Consider the following 17,852-nt stretch of genomic DNA (forward strand, 5'->3'; position numbering starts at 1 on the left):
CTCCTACCTGAGCACCTAACTGAGACCTTGCAGTTTATCACGTGACTGGTATACAGATCAGCCAAAAAGGTATATATAGTGGAAGTATTTTAATGTAAAAAGAAACTGGTAGGGCGGGGGCAGGTTAACTATTTTCATATTACTGGGTTTAGTAACACTTTAAAAGCTGATTGGCTACCATGCACAGCTGCACCAGATTTTGCACTCTCAATTTTTAGTAAATCAACCCCAAAGTGAAGGAAACCCTCCCTACTTCTGTTCTATATCATGTGTATCAGACAGAACAGGAAGTGAAGGAAAATGTCTTTACTTCCATATTTTATTTGATGGTTGTCAGAATAGAAATGGGGCAAAATCTACCCAATGGGGACATAGGAGGATTGAGGAACGTTTAGAGCAGGAGTCTCAATGTGGCGGCCCTCCAGCTGTTGCAAAACTACAAGTCCCATGAGGCACTGCAAGGCTGACAGTTACAAGCATGACTCCCACAGGTAGAGGCATGATGGGACTTGTAGTTTTGCAACAGCTGGAGGGCCGCCAGTTTGAGACCCCTGGTTTAGAGGCTCTATGAGAATTGTAATGCTGTGTCCTTTCACCTCCTGTCTAGGTGACGATCAATGTGATGTCACACAGAACAGGAAGAGTAGAGAATTCCCCTCTGTGGGGACACAAACAGCAGAATATGTAAAACATCCCCCTTGCATACAACACTTTAACAAAGAAAGTTTTAACTGCAGTTAAGCTTGAAGACCATAAGCATCCGCCTATAAGTGAAATATAACCTTGTGTGGACCTAACCTTTAAATTACAGGGACCAGTACATTGTGCCAAAGGGATCAAACAATCACTTTTTTCTGCCTTTTTTTCTTTTCTTGTTTTTTTAGTTCATTTATTGTAAAGAAACTTTAATCATTCCGCCTTGTAAATTTTTTAATCAAATTAAAATCTATGATTTCTATAAAAGAGAATTGGACTGGCTTTCTTTTCAAAGGGGATGTTCATTCTTATGTACAAACCTATATTAACCACTTCAACCCCGGATCATTTGTCAGGTTAAAGACCAGGCCACTTTTTGCGATTCGGCACTGTGTCGCTTTAACTGACAATTGCGCGGTCGTCCTTTTTTTCCCACAAATAGAGTTTTCTTTTGGTGGTATTTGATCACCTCTGCGGTTTTAATTTTTTGCAATATAAACAAAAATAGAGCGACAATTTTGAAAAAAAAAGCTACCATATTTATCGGGGTATTGCGCGCTCCGGCGTATAGCGCGCACTCCTAATGTGGACCTGCAATGCCTGTAAAAAAAAAAAAAACATTTTAGTACTTACAGTTTTGGTGTCTTGCGCGGCGTCCATCGGCGGCCTTGTCGGGTCCGGCGTCCTTCTGCGGCTTCGGTGGTGTCCTCCCGGCTTCTCCCGCGCTGTCGAATTGCCGCTTCCCGCGCTCAGTTTGAATGCCTGCGCCGACATTTACCGAGTGCAGTACACTCCGGCTATATTCGGCCAGGCTCGGCATCGCTCGTGCTCACGCTCTGTGACGTTTATGCGTGAGCGAAGCCGAGCCTGGCCGAATGTACCCGAGTGTCCTGCGCTCAGTATATGTCAGCGCAGGCATTCAAACTAGGCGCGGGTATCGGCGTATATTGCGCACCCACGGTTTTCCCCTTATTTTAAGGGGGGAAAAGTGCGCGGTATACGCCGATAAATACGGTATATGTTTTACTTTTTGCTATAATATATAAATAAACATTTTTTTCCACAGTTTAGGCTGATACATATTCTACATATTTTTGGTAAAAAAATCGCAATAAGCGTTTATTGATCAGTTTGCACAAAAGTTATAGCGTTTACAAAATAGGGGATATTTTTATAAATATTTTTTTTTTTACTACTAATGGCGGCGATCAGCGATTTTTATCATGACTGCGACATTATGGCGGACACATCTTACACCTTTGACACCTTTTTGGGACCATTGTCATTTTTACAGCGATCAGCGCTATAAAAATGCACTGATTGTTGTAAAAATTAGACTGGCAGTGAAGGGCTTAACCACTAGGTGGCGCTGTAGGAGTTAAGTGTCCCCTAGTGAGTGATTCTTACTGTAGGGGGGATGGGCTGTGTGTGACGACAGTGATCACCGCTTCCGATTACAGCGCTTAGACGCGAGTTTCACAACTCGCATTTGGCGCTCTATAAGTATTTATTCCAATCCAATCCAATCACTGTCATTGTCACCAGGCAGAGCGGGGAAATGCTCTATTGAAAAGCTCATGGCGTGCAAAACACACCCAAAAAAATTCCACCCGGTGCATAAAAAATGTGCACACACATAAAGAGGTGCAACAAAAAAGTGCAAACAGGTGCTTACGTCAATTGGTCCTCCGTAAGAAGGACCCAACCCTGATCCCCGGGGCGTTAGGCTTGTGACAGGGACTGAGGTACACACAGGGGCCCAGATTCAAAGAGCAATTGCGCCTGCGTAACCATTCTTGCGATGGCCGCTAGGTGGCGTTCCCGTTGTGCTCAGCGTATAGTATGCAAATTGCATACTAACGCCGATTCACAACCCTACGCGAGCCCTGCGTACGCAGTTTACGTCGTTTGCGTACGGCGGTTTTCGCGTAAGGCTGCCCCTGCTATTAGCAGGGGCAGCCAATGTTACGTATACCCGTCGTTCCCGCGTCGCGAAATTAGAACTTTACGTAGTTTGCGTAAGTGATTCGTGAATGGCGCTGGACGCCATTCACGTTCACTTTGAAGCAAATGACGTCCTTGCGACGTCATTTGCCGCAATGCACGTCGGGAAAGTTTCCCGACGGAGCATGTGCTCTACGATCGCCGCGGGAACGCGCCTAATTTAAATGATTCCCGCCCCCTACGGGATCATTTAAATTGTGCGCGCTTACGCCGGGCATTTTGCCGGAGCGCACACGCAATTTACGTAGCTACTGCTCCGTGAATCGCGGGTAGCACAGAAAATTTGCGTGGGCGCAAGGGGAAAAACGGTGCCCTGCGCCTACGTAAAAAAAGCGCAGATGTTACTGAATCTACCCCAGGGTCTGTGCAACCAAAGCCGACACAGACCCCATTCCTTGGAGGGTCTGCCGAAACAGAACCCTCCCAGTACTAAGTGGGGCTCCCCCGAAGGGAGACCCCATGAGAGCAGACGAACTAAGCCAGAAGTCCATGTCCACCCACTCCCAAGGCGTTCAGGGCTGGCCCGAGGATCGGCACCCTACTAATCAGACGTGAGAAACATGAACATCGAACAAAAAAAACCATAAAAGTGACAAACAAAGGGGAAACAAAAAAGAAAGTGGGGGAGAAGGAAGATGAGGAAAATGAAAAAGTGACCATTGTGCAGTACAATGGCCGGCCCTCCGGCCAGGAATCAAAAATTCCTCTGGTCCTGACCAAAAGGCCTGGCCCTAGAGGCAGGTGGTTAAAAAGTGTGATATAGTGACGTGACCAAGGTGCCAAAAAGCAAATGTCTAGGTAGAAACACAAGTGCAATTACAGCACCCCTGGACTGCCACTCCAGGGGCACATCCACCATAGGCTTTTCAACGGAGCACCCGGACCAGCAGCACCCATCCAAGCCAGGAGGAAAGGAGCTCAGAAAGTTTAGGGAGAGCCCGTGCCCTGCTACTCCCACCACTCCCATCGCTCCCTCCTAATCACATTTGGGAAATACTAACCCCCCCCCCGACCGGAAGGGGAGCAAGTGTTCTCTCCCGAACAACTGTCCGGGGCAGGTGCCACAAAATCCAGACCAGAAGGCCAGGGAAGATTTCCTTCGTTCTGAAGAGGTTTGCGCAAAAGTTATAGGCCCAGATTCACGTAGGAGAGCGCATCTTTGTGCGGGCGTAACGTATCGTATTTACGTTACGCCTCAGCAAGTTTGACAGGCAAGTGAAGTATTCTCAAAACAAAGTTGCGGCGGCGTAGCGTAAATAGGCCGGCGTAAGCCCGCCTAATTCAAATGTGGAAGATGTGGGCGTGTGTTATGTAAATGTATTGTGACCCCACGTAAATGACGCTTTCTCCGAACGGCGCATGCGCCGTCCGTGAAAGTATCCCAGCGCGCATGCTCCAAATTAACCCGCAAAAAGCCAATGCTTTCGATGTGAACGTAAATTACGCACAGCCCTATTCGCGAACGACTTACGCAAACAATGTAATCGATGGGAAATTTGACGCTGGCCTGACGTCCATACTTAACATTGGTACGCCTCATAGAGCAGGTATAACTTTACGCCGGAAAAAGCCTTACGTAAACAGCATATCTGTACTGCGTCGGCCGGGCGTACGTTCGTGAATAGGCGTATCTAGCTGATTTACATATTTCTAGGCGTAAATCAGCATACACGCCCCTAGCGGCCAGCGTAAATATGCAGTTAAGATACGACGGCGTAGGAGACTTACGCTGGTCGTATCTTATACAAATTCTGGCGTATCTGATTCTTTGAATCAGGCGCCAAGATACGACGCCTCACACTCAGAGATACGACGGCGTATCTGGAGATACGCCGTCGTATCTCCTACGTGAATCTGGGCTATAGCGTTTACAAAATACGGGATAGTTTTAGGGCATTTTTATAAATATATATATATATTTTTTTACTAGTAATCAGCGATTTTTATCATGACTGCGCCATTATGGCGGACACATCTTACACTTTTGACACCTTTTTGGGACCATTGTCATTTTTACAGCGATCAATGCTGTAAAAATGCACTGATTGTTGTGAAAATGAGACTGGCAGCGAAGGGGTTAACCACTAGGTGGCGCTACATGAGTTAAGTGTCCCCTAGTGAGTGATTCTTACTGTAGGGGGATGGGCTGTGTGTGACGACAGTGATCACCGCTTCCGATTACAGGAAGCAGTGATTAGTGTCATTGTCACCAGGCAGAGCGGGGAAATGCTTGTTTACATCAGCATCTCCCTGTTCTTCCTTACCGTGAGACTATCGCTGGTATCTCTGCAGCGATCGAGTCCGGGTGACCCGCGGTTGGGCTTATGGAGCTAGCAGTGCGTGTCCACAATGCCGCGTTCTTAAAGGGGACGTATATATACGCCCTTCTGCCTGTCCATGCCATGTTGTTGACGTATATAGTCAAGAGCTGGTCGGCAAGCAGTTAAGTCTGTTTTCTATTCAGCAAAAATGCTAAAGTTCTATTCTAGCTATGAAAATGTGTCAAAAGTGTCTGATATGCCCGCCGCAATGTTACGGTCACATAAAAAATCGCAGATCGCCACCATTACTAGTAAAAAAAAAAGAAAATGCCATAATTCTATTCCCTATTTTGTAGATGCTAGAACTTTTGCGCAAACCGATCAAATACGCTTATTGCGATTTTTTTTTTTTAATCAAAAATATGTAGAAGAATGCGTATCGGTCTAAACTGAGGAGAAAATGTTTAAAAAAAAAATTATGATATTTATTAAATCATAAAGTAAAAGATAGTGGGGTAGATTCAAAGAGCAATTGCGCCTGCGTAACCATAGTTACACAGCGCAATTGCTTACTTGCCCCCGGCGTAACGAATGCTCCTGATTCAGGAACCTCGTTACGCCGACTGCAGCCTAAGATATGCGCGGCATAAGGCTCTTATGCCCGCATATCTTAGGCTGCATTCTTGCGATGGCCGCTAGGTGGTGTTCCCGTTGTGCTCAGCGTATAGTATGCAAATTGCATACTAACGCCGATTCACAACGTTACGCGAGCCCTGCGTACGCAGTTTACGTTTTTTTCTGCACGGTGGTTTTCGCGTAAGGCTGCCCCTGCTATTAACAGGGGCAGCCAATGTTACGTATACCCGTCGTTCCCGCGTCATGAAATTTCAAATTTACGTAGTTTGCGTAAGTGATTCGTGAATGGCGCTGGACGCCATTCACGTTCACTTTGAAGCAAATGACGTCCTTGCGACGTTATTTACCGCAATGCACGTCGGGAAAGTTTCCCGACGGAGCATGCGCACTACGCTTGGCGCGGGAACGCGCCTAATTTAAATGATCCACGCCCCCTACGGGATCATTTAAATTGCGCGCGCTTACGCCGGGCATTTTGCCGGAGTGCCCACGCAATTTACGGAGCTACTGCTCCGTGAATCAAGGGTAGAGCAGATAATTTGCGGGGGCGCAAGGGGAAAAACGGTGCCCTGCGCCTCCGTAAAAACTGTGCAAATCTACCTGAATCTACCCCAGTGTTTTTTTTTCAAAATTGTCGCTCTTCTTTTGTTTATAGTGCAAAAAATAAAAACTGCAGAGGTGATCAAATATCACCAAAAGAAAGCTCTATTTGTGGAAAAAAAAGGACGCCAATTTTGTTTGGGAGCCACGTCGCACGACCGCGCAATTGTCATTCAAAATGCGACAGCGCTGAAAACAAAAAATTGGTCTGGGCAGGAAGGGGGTGAAAATGCCCTGTATTGAAGTGGTTACAGAAGAACTTCATTAACCACTTGCCGACCGCCGATGTACGTCAGCAGAATGGCACGACTGCGCATATTGGCGTACAGATACGTCCCCTTTAATATGCACAGCTTCCTAGTCAGACTGTTACTGATCGTCTGTTCCCTGTCATAGGGAACAACGATCAGCGACGTGCCACGCCCCCACACAGTAAGAATCACTCATTAGGACACACTTAACCCTTTCAGCGCCCCCTACAGGTTAACCCCTTCACTGCTAGTGTCATTTTCACAGTAATCTGTGCCTTTTTATAGCACTGATCGCTGTAAAAAAGACAGTGGTCCCAAAATAGTGTCAAAAGTGTGCGATGTGTCCACCATAATGTCGCAGTCACGATAAAAAAAAATTATTAATAAAAATACCTAAAACTATCCCCTATTTTGTAGACACTATAGCCAAGATTCACGTAGGGCGGCTTTACGTTGTGCGGGCGTAGCGTATCTTATTTACGCTACGCCGCCGCTACTTAGAAAGGCAAGTGCTGTATTCACAAAGCACTTGCCTCCTAAGTTACGGCGGCGTAGCGTAAATCGGCGGGCATAAGTGTGCGTAATTCAAAGTAGGCAGGTCGTGGGCGTGTTGTATTTAAATTAAGCGTGACACCATGTAGATGCATGGCCGAACGAACGGCGCATGCGCAGTATCACATCGTATTTACGCCCAAAGATACGCCGGCTCAATGCCTGTGACGTGAACGTAACCTACGCACAGCCCCATTCACGTACGACTTATGTAAATGACGTAAAAAGATACGCTTGTTCCGACGTCCATACCTTGCATGGGCTGCCCCACCTAGAGACCTGCTTTATCTTTACGCCGGCGTATGTCTTACGTAAATGCGACGGGCGTACGTACGTTCGTGAATCGCGTATCTTGCTCATTTACATATTCGACGCGGTAATCAACGGAAGCGCCACCTAGGGGCCAGCGTAAATATGCACACCAAGATACGACGGCGTAGGAGACTTACGCCGCTTGTATCTTGGCCAAATCTATGCGTAACTGATTCTATGAATCAGGCGCATAGATACGACGGCGGCCATTCTGGAGATAAGCCGTCGTAAGTCTTTGAGAATCTGGGCCTATAACTTTTGCGCAAACCAATCCATAAATGCTTTTTTTACCAAACATGTGTAGAAGAATATATATCGGCCTAAACTGAGGAATTTTTTTATTTTTTTTAATATATTTATGGGGATATTTATTATAGCAAAAAGTCGCTCTATTTTTGCTTATAGCGCAAATATTAAAAACCGCAGAGGTGATCAAATAGCACCAAAAGAAAGCTCTATTTGTGGAAAAAAAGAAAAAAGAACAATTTTGTTTGGGGGCCACGTCGTACGACTATGCAATTGTCAGTTAAAGCGACGCAGTGCCGAATCGCAAAAAGGGGCCTGGTCCTTTAGCAACAAAATGGTCCGGGGCTTAAGTGGTTAAAATAGTCAGGGACTGCATAGCAACCAGCAACTGTTAACCACTTCCCGACCGCCGCATGTAAATGTACGTCCACAGAATGGCACGTACAGGCAAATGGGCGTACATGTACGTCCTTGCCTTCTAGCGGGCGGGGAGTCCGATCGGGACCCCCCCCTGCTACATGCGGCGGTCGGATTCCCGCGGGGAGCGATCCGGGACGACGGCGCGGCTATTCGTTTATAGATGCTCCGTCGCGATCGGTCCCCGGAGCTGAAGAACGGGGAGAGCCGTATGTAAACATGGCTTCCCCGTGCTTCACTATGGCGCTGCATCGATCGTGTCATCCCTTATATAGGGAGACTCGATCGATGACGTCAGACCTACAGCCACACCCCCTACAGTTGTAAACACACACTAGGTGAACCCTAATTCCTACAGCGCCCCCTGTGGTTAACTCCCAAACTGCAACTGTCATTTTCACAATAAACAATGCAATTTAAATGCATTTTTTGCTGTGAAAATGACAATGGTCTCAAAAATGTGTCAAAATTGTCCGAAGTGTCCGCCATAATGTCGCAGTCACGAAAAAAATCGCTGATCGCCGCCATTAGTAGTAAAAAATAAATAAATAATAAAAATGCAATAAAACTATCCCCTATTTTGTAAACGCTATAAATTTTGCGCAAACCAATCGATAAACGCCTATTGCGATTTTGTTTTACCAAAAATAGGTAGAAGAATACGTATCGGCCTAAACTGAGGAAAAAAATATTTTTTATATATGTTTTTGGGGGATATTTATTATAGCAAAAAGTAAAAAATATTGAATTTTTTTCAAAATTGTCGCTCTATTTTTGTTTATAGCGCAAAAAATAAAAACCGCAGAGGTGATCAAATACCACCAAAAAAAAGCTCTATTTGTGGGGGAAAAAAGGACGCCAATTTTGTTTGGGAGCCACGTCGCACGACCGCGCAATTGTCTGTTAAAGCGACGCAGTGCCGGATCGCAAAACCTGGCCTGGGCATTTAGCTGCCTAAAGGTCCGGGGCTTAAGTGGTTAAGATAATGAAGACTTTGGTAAGAAGCAGGGCCGGATCTAGCCTGTCTGATGTGGGGCTGCAGTAAAAAAATGTCAGTCAAATCTCCCAGTGCAGTAGTCCTATTGACAGGAGTATCACATTACTGTTAACAAGCTGCATTGTGAGCCAATCTAAAGCTTGTTACCATATTTACAAGAAAAGGAAAGCATGCCTGGCTTCCGATGGAAATGGAAATGTAGTTTTTAATGAATGCGTAATACAAAATTACTTGGATCAGCATGGGTGAGGTACATGCTGTAAATCATTTTTCTGCTGGAAGTACATGGTGCTGTCACTAGGTGGTGCTATTGCATGACTATAAGATTCGTCAACCTTGGTCCTTTAACCATTCTAAATAAAGAGTTCACGACTAATAGTTGTCCTATGGACAGATTCTCCCACCTGAGCTGTGGATCTCTGCAGCTCCTCCAGAGTTACCATGGGCCTCTTGGCTGCTTCTCTGATTAATGTTCTCCTTGCCCGGCCCGTCAGTTTAGGTGGACGGCCATGTCTTGATAGGTTTGCAGTTGTGCCATATGCCGCGTACACACGATCATTTTTCGGCATGTAAAAAACAATGTTTTTCAGCCTGTAGAAAAAACAATGTTTTTTCCGACTTCATCATTAAAACGACGTTGCCCACACACAATGGTTTAACCACTTCAGTCCCGGACCATATTGCTGGTCAATGACTGGGCCCCTTTTTACGATTCGGCACTGCGTCGCTTTAACTGACAATTGCGCGGTCGTGCGACGTGGCTCCCAAACAAAATTGGCGTCCTTTTTTTCCCACAAATAGAGCTTTCTTTTGGTGGTATTTGATCACCTCTGCAGGTTTTTAGTTTTTGCGCTATAAACAAAAATAGAGCGACAATTTTGAAAAAAATAAATATTTTTTACCTTTTGCTATAATAAATATCCCCTAAAAATATATAAAAAAACATTTTTTTTCCTCAGTTTAGGCCGATGCGTATTCTTCTACATATTTTTCGTTAAAAAAAATTGCAATAAGTGTTTATTGTTTGGTTTGCGCAAAAGTTATAGCGTTTACAAAATAGGGGATAGTTTTATGGCATTTTTATTAATATTTATTTTTTAATAGTAATGGCGGCGTTCAGCGATTTTTATCGGTACTGCGACATTATGGCAGAGACTTTTGACACATTTTTTGGACCATTGGCATTGGCATTTTTATGCTATAAAAATGCATTGATTACTAAAAAAAAACCCACTGGCAGGGAAGGGGTTAACACTATGGGGCGAAGAAGGGGTTAATTATGTTCCCTGGGTGTGTTCTAACTAAAGGGGGGGTAAGACTGACATGGGGAAATGACAGATCGCTGTTCATACATTGTATGAACAGACGATGGGTCATTTCCCCCCCCTGACAGGACCGGGAGCTGTGTGTTTACACACACAGCTTCTGGTTCTCGCTCTGTAACGAGCGATCGCGTGATCGCGCCCGCCGGGCACATGCGTCGGCATCAGGGGCGAGCTGGGGATGCGCGCGCCCCTATTGGCTGAATGGTGGGATGACGTAGATCTACGTGATCTCGCCCAGCAGAGCCGACCTGCCGCCGACCTGCCGGCGGCAAAAAAAATGCTCTAGCAAAGCGCGGTGACGTACAACACGTACAACGGCACTATAGAGGGGAAGTTCCATGCGGATGACGTCACCCTTTAGCTGATTTCGTGTTAGTAAAAGATGATTCGCGCTTTTCTGTCTGTTACAGCGTGATGAATGTGCTTACTCCATTATGAATGGTAGTTTTACCAGAACGAGCGCTCCCGTCTCATAACTGCTTCTGAGCATGCGCAGGTTTTTAACATCGTTTTAGCCCACACGCGATCATTTTTTACAACCCGTAAAACGTCGTTAAAAATGCAGCATGTTCGAATTTTTTTTTTTTTTGTCGTTTTTAAGTAACCTGAAAAATTATGTGAAGACCACACACGATCATTTTAAATGACATTTTTTTAAAACCTTGTTTTTTAAATGCCGAAAAATGATCGTGTGTACGCGGCAATACTCTTTCCATTTTACGATGATGGATTGAACAGTGCTCCTATAACCTGATCTTGCTTTAAGCTTCTCTACAACCTTATCCCTGACCTGTCTGGTGTGTTCCTTGGCCCTTTATGATGCTGTTTGTTCACTAAGGTTCTCTAACAAACCTCTGAGGGCTTCACAGAACAGTTGTATTTATGCTGAGATTAAGTTACACACAGGTGGACTCTATTTACTACCTATATAACTTCTGAAGCAATTGGTTCCACTAGATTTTAGTTAGGGTATCAGAGTAATGGGGGCTGAATACAACAAATGCACTCCACACTTTTCTCATATTTATTTGTAAAAAAAAAATGAAAACCATTTATCATTTTCCTTCCACTTCACAATTATTACTATTATTATTATTATTATTATTTACAATTACACTTTACAACACTTTGTGTTAGTCTATCACATAAAATCACAATAAAACACATTTACGGTTTTGGTTGTAACAAAACAAAAAGGAGAAAATGTCAAGGTGTTCTTATAAAGAGGATAAAGAAAAAATAAATAGGAAAGTGTCTTTTGATCTCTAGTGAATGGATAGGATGTGTTCTCATAAATATGAAGGTCTCAGTGATGTCACTGGTCTCTAGTCAGGGCTGGACTGGGACAAAAATTTGGCCCTGGACTTCATCCAGACCGGCCCACTTTAATTCAATAAAATGCTGACCCCCCCCCCCCCCCGAAAAATCACGCCCACTAAAAGGCCCCTACATCCATTATTGTATATCATGAGAGGGTGAGAAAGAGAGAGAGAGAGAGAGAGAGAGAGAGAGAGAGAGAGAGAGAGAGAAGGGGGTGAGTGAAAGAAAAAGAGAGTGAGTGTAAAAGAGGGGGTGAGTGTAGGACCGCTTTTTACACCGAGGCGTTTTTTAGGCGCTTTTGGGCTAAAAATAGCGCCTGTAAAGTGACTGAAAAACGCTTCCGCTGCAGTCCCAGTGTGAAAGCCTGAGTGCTTTCACACAGGGGCGCTGCCAGGGCGTTACAAAAAGTCCTCCAAGCAGCACCTCTGTTTTAAAAAAACGGCCAACTGAGCCATCGGCCCACCGGGAATCTCCCTGTAGTCCCTATGGCCAGTCTATCCCTGTCTCTAGTGAATGGGTAGGCTGTGTTCTCATGAATAAGAAGGGTCTCTAGTGAATGGATAGGCTTTGTCCTCATGCATTTGAAGGTCTCAGTGATGTCACTGGTCTCTAGTGAATGGATGGGCTGTATTCTCATGAATATGAAGGGCTTCGGTCATAGGCGTGCGCACGGGGTGTGCCGGGTGTGCCCAGGCACACCCTAATCACCATGCACGCATATCGCTCTGTGTGGTGGCGTCGGGCTATTTTTTCAGCCAGAACTACTTCAGGACCCGATCAGCGGCGCAGAGAGAGAGACTGCACTGACACTGACAGACCAGGATACCAGGAGGTGGTGGGTGGAGCCTCTATCCTGCACTCGTTGCTAACACTGGGGCCGCTTAGCGTCTAGCAACGAGTGACGTCAGCGCCAGCCAGGGGACAGGGCGCAAAATCGGCTGCAGCCGTCCGAACGAGACCTCCACCTCCACCTCCACCTCCAGCCGGCCGTTTCCACTATGAGTGCGCCGTGCGGGTGCAGTTCACCCAGGCGCCACAGACATGGCGGCGCTCAAGCGCCAGAGTGCTCCGCTCCCTCCTCCTCTCCTTGTCTGAGGCCGCTCTGAGCTCTCCACTGCCGCGGTATTTTTGAATCCTCCTCCTCCTCACGATCATCATGTTCTCCACCCGGGCGGAGCAGCTGCACACTGTCCTCTCCTCTCCAGCTGCCGCCCGGGTGGGGTTTGTCTTGGGAGGGGAGGGGGGGGGGTGTGGTGGCCTCTGTACTAATAGAGGGGGGTGACTGTACTAATGAAGGGTGGTCTGTACTAATGGGGGATGATTGTGGGGGGTCTGTACAAATGGAGGGGGTGGTTTGTCGGGGGGGGGGGGTCTGTACTAATGGAAGGGGGGTCTCTGCTAATGGGGGGGTGGTTTGTCCTGTGGGGGGGGGGGTCTGTACTAATTGAGGCGGGAGGTTTTTCCTGAGGGGGGTCTGTACTAATGGAAGCGGGGTGGTTTGTCCTGGGGGGCAGCAGTGTGTGTGGGCTGTGGGCGGCATTTGAAGGAGTCCAGACCACGCCGCGCTCACCACACAGGCCGGACACACGCCCGCAGAGCCACCGATGTGACTTACAAGGCTTCAGAAACAGGTAAGGGGGATCTGTTTTAAATTTTTCTGTTTAAAAAAAAAAACACCAAATCCCTGCAATAATATATTAAGCAGCCTGTATAATGTATAATTTGTGGGATTTGTAGTCCTCTGTAACTTCTGATATTCTGCATTGCATTTTATATAATGTATTATTGCTGGGATTTGTAGTTCTTTGTAACTGCTGGTATTCTGCTTTGCATTTTATATAATGTAGTATTGCTGGGATTTGTAGTTCTCTGTAACTGCTGGTATTCTGCATTGCGTTTATATGATGTATTGGTGGGATTTTTTGTTCCTCTATAGCTACTGGTATTCTCCATTGCGCTGTATAATGTATTATTGCTGAGATTTGTAGTTCCTCTATAACTGGTCAGTGGTAATCTGCATCGCGCAGTATAATCATTATACAGCACAATGCAGAATACCAACAGTTTACAGAGGAACAACAAATCCCAGCAATAATACATTATACAGCGCAATGCAAAATAACGCCATCTATGCTATCTTTCTCTGTAAAAGATAAATAAGTTAAATGATCACTTTAAGCATCATAACCATGACCGAAGGGAGGACTGTGATGGGGGGGCCATGATTGCAAAAGGGCACTGTGATATAAAGGGGAGTGTAATCCTTACAGTGTAGGCCCCTTTATATTACAGTGGTCCTTTACAGTGCAGGGTGGGTTGTAACACTCCGCAAACCACCCGCCTTCCTTATATGACGTCACCCCCCCCCCCCCCCCCCACCGGGCCCCACCAAAAGCGGCCCCGGTGCCACAAAGGTCGGGGACCACTGGTTTAGAGTACTAGAGAGACTGAGTTTCGTTTCTGCACAGTGCACTACATGTCCAGCAGCCTCCGCCATCCCTGAGTTGGTGTTGGTTCCACCCACCTCCTCCATCAGAGCAGCGCCGTGAATACAGGAAGAAAAGGACTTATTGAGAAAATTACTGGAACTGGATCCATCTCCACTCCATTGCTCCTGCATGGGAGCCCCTCCCCTCACCAGAGCACCAAAATCATTGACAAAAAGTGAGTAAAATAAAAATGAATGTCATCTATCAATCACAAAATACATGTGTGCCATTTGTGGAAGAAAAAAAATGCCCTCTTAGTCTTGACTTGTTAAATATTAACCCCTTCATCTCTGAAAAGTTTTATCCCCCCTTATGACCGGGCCATTTTTTTCAATACTGCAACTGGCTGACAATTGTGTGGTGGTGCGACGCTGTACCCTTATACAATTGATGTCTTTTTTCTCCCCAGAAATTGAGCTTACTTTTGGTGATATTTGATCACCTCTGCGTTTTTTATTTTATGCGATATAAACAGAAAAAGTGCGACAATTTTGAAAAAAAATCTTCCTAAGTTTAGGCCAATATGTATTTTGCTACACATTTTTGGTAAAAAAAATCCCAATATTGATTGGTTTGCTCCTATCTCTTTGTCTGCCCCGCCCACATCGCAATCCCCGTGTGTGCAGCCAGTGCTGTGTGCCTGAGAAAGGGACTTGTGGGCGGGAGATTGGAACTACAGCAGCTTCAGCTAGATCGTGGCTGCATGAATAATGACAGAGCCTGCAGAGACCAGCCTATGATAAGTGAGCATTTCAGTGAACTCTCCACATCGCCCCCTTTTCCCCATCTGTCTCTCCCCTCCCACCATCTGTCCCCCCTTCTCCCCATCAGTCTCACCCCTCCCCCTACCTGCCCCCCCCTCCTCCCCTGTCTCTCTCCTTCTGACCAAACTGCCCCCCTTCTCCCCTATCTGTCCCCTCTTCTCCACATCTGTCTCCCCCACTAATCCCCCATCTTTCTCCCCCCCTTCTCCACATCTGTCTCCCCTCCTCCCCTATCCGTCCCAATCCTCCCCTTCGCCCCCATCTGTCTCCCTCCTTCTCCCCCATCTGTCTCCCCAATCTGCCCCCCCCTTCTGCCCAATCTACCCCCTCAATGCCCCCTTTCCCCCATCTGTCTCTCCCCTGTTTCCCCCCTCTTCCTCCCCACATGCCCCCCTTTCTCCCCATCTGTCTCCCCCTCTTCCCCCCCCCCTCTTCCCTCTCAGGTGCCTATGGAGAGCAGAGTTCAGGTGTGCGCTGCCTATGGAGAGCAGAGTTCAGGTGTGCGCTGCCTATGGAGAGCAGAGTTCAGGTGTGCGCTGCCTATAGAGTGCAGAGTTCAGGTGTGTGCTGCCTATAGAGAGCAGAGCACACCTGAACTCTGCACTCCATAGGCAGCGCACACCTGAACTCTGCACTCCATAGGCAGCGCACACCAGAATTCTACGTTCTATAGGTAGCACACACCTCAACTCTGCACGCTATAGGCAGCACACTCCTGAATTCTACACTCTATAGGAACTATAAACAGCGCACGCCTTCTTTCTGCACTCTCGCAGCACACATCTAAACTCTGTATTTTATATGCAGCGTACACCAGACCGCGGCACTCTATACGCAGCGTACATCTGAACTCTGCACTCACATGTGTGCTTTGGGGTGCACACCCTAATGCAACAGGCTGCGCACGCCTATGGCTTCGGTGATGTCACTGGTCTCTAGTGAATGGATAGGCTGTGTTCTCATGAATAGGAAGGTCTCAGTGAGGTCACTGGTCTCTAGTGATTGGATAGGCTGTGTTCTCATGAATATGAAGGTCTCAGTGATGTCACTGGCCTCTAGTGAATGGGTAGACTGTGTTCTCATAATTATGAAGGTCTAAGTGAGGTCACTGGTCTCTAGTGACTGGATAGGCAGTGTTCTCATAAATACGAAGGTCTAAGGCCCCTTTCACACGGACGGACCGTTCAGGTCCGTCTGTCAGTTTTGATGGCGGACCTGAACGGCCGCTCTATGCATCTCTATGGAGCGTCGGATGTCAGCAGAGACATGTCCGCTGACATTCGACCCGATCCGCTAAAAACAGACGTATGGGGATACGTCCCCATCCGTCCATGGCGGATCGGGTGAGATCTGATGAAAACAGACATGCTGTCCGTTTTCGTCCGATCTCTCCATAGGAGACAGTGGCGCCCGACAAGCTCCTCCCCACTCAGTGAGCAGAGAGGAGCTTGTCATCCGCCAGCCCAGCGGAGATCAACGGACTGATCTCCCGCTGAGCTGGCGGGAGCAAGCGGACTCGTAGTGACGGAGTCCGCCTCGTGTGGAAGGGGCCTTAGTGATGTTACTGGTCTCTAGTGAATGGACAAGGTGTGTTCTCATAAAGCATCTTAGTTATATCACAGTTCTCTAGGCTCTTTAATTATAGATAAAGCTGTGCAGTAAAAGTTTTGCAAGTTTTATTATCCCTCTATTATGCAATTACACATATAAACAAGTGCTGTAGAAGAAAAGATTGGGCTTGTGTTCTCTCTGATTACATCTCCTACTTCTCATCAATTAGTCAATTACGGACTTTTAGGGATTTGTCTGGCCAGAAACGGGAGTGAATGCAATTGACAAAGGATGACATAATCTGGAAATGGGTCCATTAACTTGTATATGGATTTTTAGCCAAAAATAACAGGCGGCTATTTTAATTTGTCTAATGACATAAGCTCCTTGTGTTGAATAATAATTGTACAAATGGAATTGCATTTCATGTGTGCCGGTCATGAATGGAAAAAATTCAAGCAAGTCTAGTGGCTTCTCTAAACTCTTATAAATGATGGTGGCACCTGTACAGGCGTTTACCACTCTGCGGAACACCAGTGGCAAGAAAGATTGATTCCTGTGGCTGGGATCGGCAGCTGTGTGTGGACTGCAGCAATTCATGACTATTTGAACAACCATTGATTACCTGTGGGGATCACGGCTGGATGTGCTTTGTGTGTAGCTACCCGCACACAACTGTCAATCCCAGACGCAGGAATCAGTAGATTTTTGCACCTGCGATTCGCAGCATGGCTAAACTCCCATGCAAACGCAGTCTGATTTTCTAATGCTGATGAGCAGTGTCCTACAAAGAACATAAATTTTTATTAGAAGCTGTTGGAAGGTGAGGTTACATAGTATATAATTAACTATATACTATGTAAACTCACCTTCTTACAGCTATAGACACACAGGGCCAGATTCACATAGAGATACGACGGTGTATCTCCTGATACATCGTCGTATCTCTGACTTAGGCCGGTCTTATCTATGCGCCTGATTCATAGAATCAGTTACGCATAGATATGCCTAAGATCCGACAGGTGTAACTGTTTTACACCGTCGGATCTTAACTGCAATTTAAAAATGGCCCGGGGGGCGTTCTCGCTGATTTACACTGAGAAATATGTAAATCAGCGAGATACGCCAATTCACGAACGTACGCGGACCCGACGCAGTGTTGTTACGACGTTTACGTAGCGGTTTTCCCGGCGTATACTTACCCCTGCTTCTATGAGGCGCAGCCAATGTTAAGTATAGCCGTCGTTCCCGCATCAATTTTTGTTTTTTTTTTACGTCGTTTGCGTACGCCGATTCTCTAACCCGATCGTCGCAATTTACGCTCACGCCGAAACCACTGACGTCCTAGCGACGTTAGTGAGAGCAATGCACGCCGGGAAAAATCGTGGACAGCGCATTTAAATCGGCGCGGGGACGCGCCTGATTTAAATA

The sequence above is a fragment of the Rana temporaria genome, chromosome 3 (assembly GCF_905171775.1).
Source record: "Rana temporaria chromosome 3, aRanTem1.1, whole genome shotgun sequence".
Lineage (NCBI taxonomy): Eukaryota > Metazoa > Chordata > Amphibia > Anura > Ranidae > Rana > Rana temporaria.